Source organism: Mustela nivalis (assembly GCF_964662115.1).
Source record: "Mustela nivalis genome assembly, contig: HAP1_SCAFFOLD_800, whole genome shotgun sequence".
NCBI lineage: Eukaryota > Metazoa > Chordata > Mammalia > Carnivora > Mustelidae > Mustela > Mustela nivalis.
Genome location: NW_028135864.1, coordinates 58,701 through 62,981, shown reverse-complemented (window position 1 = coordinate 62,981; position 4,281 = coordinate 58,701).

The following is a 4,281-nucleotide window of genomic DNA, read 5'->3' as shown; positions in this document are numbered from 1 at the left end:
TGTCTCTGTCAAACAAATAATAAAATCTTTTTTTAAAAAAAGAATTAGCTTGGGCGCCTGGGTGGCTCAGTGGTTAAAGCCTCTGCCTTCAGCTCAGGTCATGATCCCAGGGTCCTGGGATCGAGCCCCGCATCGGGCTCTCCACTTCTCGGGGAGCCTGCATCCTCCTCGCTCTCTGCCTACTTGTGATCTCTGTCTGTGAAATAAAAAAAAAAAGAATTAGCTTTTGTATATATTGATTTTCTCTGTTGTGTCTTATTTCATTTATATCTGATCTCATCTTTCAAAATTTCTTTCCTTTTGCTTGCCTTTTAACTCATTCTTCCTTTATCATGTTTTTATTTTTATTTCTTTATTTGAGAGACTGAAAGAGTGAGTGAGAAGGGAAGAGCAGAGGGACAAAAGCAGTCCTCACTGAGTACAGAGCCCAACTCGGGGCTCGACCCTACAACCCCGAGATCTTGACCTGAGCCAAAACCAAGATTTGGTCACCTAACCAACTGAGCCACCTCTAAGCCCCTAATTTGTTTTTCATTTTGTCATTTCTTAAGATGATAGGTTATGAAAGTAACACTTTCTTCCTTTTTAAATATATGTTTACAATCATAAGTTTCCCTCAAAAAAACAAAAACTTAACTGTATCCCATAAGACTTTGTATTTTATATTTTCACTTTCAAGAGATGAGCAAGTGACCGATTTTTGGCTTTCATTCATCTCAAGGTATTTTCTAACTTCTACCGTGATTTCTTTTTTGACTCATGTCTTATTTAGGAGTGTGATATTTATTTTCCACATACTTGTGAATTTTCTGTTTCCTTTTGTAAACGACTTTTATTTTATTGCATGGAGTTAGAGACCATACATTGAGTGACTTTAGTTCTTCAACATGTATACTACATTTATAGGTCTTTTGGTTTTTCAGACTGGATAATCTCAATTGATCTCTATTTATATTCCCTGATTATTTCATCTATTACTACCACTGAGCTCATCTGGAGAATATTTTGTTTCAGTTATAATGCACCTTTCATTTCATTCTAATTTTATTTTTATTATATTCTTGACTTGGTGTGGCACCATTCTTGTACTTCCTGTGTATTCTTTTTTTTAAGAGTTTATTTATTTATTTGACAGACAGAGATTACAAGTAGGCAGAAAGGCAGGCAGAAAGAGAGAGAGGAGGAAGCAGGTTCCCTGCTGAGCAGAGAGCCCAGTGCTGTGCTAGATCCCAGGACCCTGGGATCATGACCTGAGCCAAAGGCAGAGGCTTTAACCCACTAAGCCACCCAGGCACCCCAGTGTATTCTTTTTTTTTTTTTTTAAAGATTTTATTTATTTATTTGACAGACAGAGATCACAAGTAGACAGAGAGCCAGGCAGAGAGAGAGAGGGAAGCAGGCTCCCTGCTGAGCAGAGAGCCCGATGCGGGACTCGATCCCAGGACCCTGAGATCATGACCTGAGCCGAAGGCAGCAGCTCAACCCACTGAGCCACCCAGGCGCCCCACCCCAGTGTATTCTTTAAACATGGTTTTTCTTCAGTTCTTTAACATATGGATACAGAAGAATGACAGTTTTTGTCCACATCTTTATCCATTCAACCAGAATCCATTCAACCTATATCTGGTTGAATGGATATCTGGAGTTCTTGGGAAATGGCTGTAATTGAATGTATTTTGTTTTTTGTTTTCCTAGTGTATAGATAGCTATAATTCCCTTTTGCTGGAGTATTGTGCAATTTCTTGAGAAAATTAAGGTTTAAATTATATCATGTGGTAACTATAGAAAGTAGATCCTCCCCCTGGGTTTTGAAAGGTAGCCTAAACATCAAGGCCAGATCTCCTGAGACTACATTTCACTCTGTTTCCCCACTACATACACATATTTGCACACTTCATCTGACTGTATTTTAATTATTAAACTGGGTAGTGGAAAGCATATGTCTATTTACTTATTTACTGCTGTTTAATTTTGATGTTATTTTCTAATTATGCAATGATTCTCTTTTAGCTACTCCATGGAGTGTGCACAAGAATGCAACAAAATTCTATTGGCTTTCTTACCACAAATGTTGTTTTTCATTTCACAGATGAAATGTGAAATTTTCACAAATGTAGGCTTTCATTGGACTTGAGCTCCCCAATACACTCAAATCAAGAAAGATTATTAAGTACATAGAAAAATGGGGATTCAAATTGTGTCGTGCTTTCTGCCTACACATAATAGACATGTGATATAAAACGGATATCGAGACAAAAGATTTAGCTTGGTTTTTAATCATTGCACCTAAACACTGTCAGACTGCAGACAAATCAATCATTATGTTCTTATTTGTAAACTGGGAATAATATCAGCTCTAATTAATACTTTAATATTTATGCATTTTTACATCAAATGTTACATATTTCTACATAAACGTTATAAAATGCATTTTATTGAGATAAAATGTGTATATTTTCTTGTGTACCTACGTAGTTACTATATAATAGATAGGGTTATAAATTACTTTCCCAAGGTTACACTCTCTTAAATTCTATATCTGAAAGTCATCCTTTTCTTTTTTTGTTTTTTTTTCCATATGAAACTATGCAAATTTATTGCACAGATATTCTTCGCTCTATTCACAATGCCACAAACTGGAAAACTACATAGATACACAAGTATATGCATACATAAGCACATATGTATATATATACATGTATACACAATGGAATAATGTTTTTTTAAAATTTATTTCTTATTTATTTTCAGCGTAACAATATTCATTATTTTTGCACCACACCCAGTGCTCCATGCAATCCAGCGCTCTCTAAAACCCACCACCTGGTTCCCCCAACCTCCCACCCTCCCACCCTCTCCGCCCCTTCAAACCCCTCAGATTGTTTTTCAAAGTCTATAGGCTCTCATGGTTCAACTCCCTTCCAACTTCCCCCAACTCCCTTCTCCTCTCTATCTCTCCATGTCCTGCATGCTATTTGTTATGCTCCACAAATAAGTGAAACCATATGATAATTGACTCTCTCTGCTTGACTTATTTCACTCAGCATAATCTCTTCCAGTCCCTTCCATGTTGCTACAAAAGTTGGGTATTCGTCCTTTCTGATGGAGGCATAATACTCCATAGTGCATATGGACCACATCTTCCTTATCCATTCGCCCGTTGAAGGGCATCTTGGTTCTTTTCACAGTTTGGTGACCGTGGTCATTGCTGCTATAAACATTGGGGTACAGATGGCCCTTCTTTTCACTCCATCTGTACCTTTAGGGTAAATACCCAGGAGTGCAATGGCCGGGTCATAGAGAAGTTCTATTTTTAATGTCTTGAGGAATCTCCACACTTTTCTCCAAAGAGGCTGCACCAACTTGCATTCCCACCAACAGTGGAAGAGGGTTCCCCTTTCTCCACATCTCCTCCAACACATGTTGTTTCCTGTCTTGCTAATTTTGGCCATTCTAACTGGTGTAAGGTGATATCTCAATGTGGTTTTAATTGGAATCTCCCTGAGGGGAGTGATGATGAACATTTTTTCATGTGTCTGATGGCCATTTATATGTCTTCATTGGACATGTGTCTGCTTTGCACCCAACAGGAAATACACACAACCAAAACCACACATCAACCACCCGAAAATGCAAAAAAGCCATCCTCAACAAGTTGGAAAGAGGACCTCAAGGATAGCCCTCCACCCTCTCCCACACCTTAAGCAACAAAAGTCCTTCCACCAAAGGTAACCCAGATCTTCAAGTACCTGGTGGAGATGCCTTCCCTCACATCGCACATGCTGCCTATCAAGGCTTCAGCTCAGCTTCTGAAGGTGCAGATGCTCTAACCCCAAAAGCCTTTCTCTGCAGCAGGTTCCCTGGTCTTTCTGGCCTTCTGAGGAGTGAGGAGTGGGGGAAATGGGAGGGAAGAGACAGGGATCCCGTTAAAAAGGAGGAGAAACAGCAAAACACAGGCACTGGTGAGCCCTCGCAATTTCCCAGGCATCTAGTCCTTCAAACTTGGATCAGAGACCGGCCACCCACCCACCCATTCCAGGGACTGAAACAGGGACTGGGAGTGCACCGGGCGCCCCCATGTGCACCTCACAACCTCTGGGCCCAGACCATGCTGCCTCCCACAGGCAGCGGAGATGGCAGCGGCCTGAGAGAGGCCAAGGCAGGCATAGGGAGCAGCGGACTTGTGGACTGCAGCTTGGGATTGGGAGGGGGTGCGGCAGGGGAGACACTGGCTGAACCTGGAGGGAGCATGTAGAGGCAGCCAGAGGCCTGTGGCGGGGA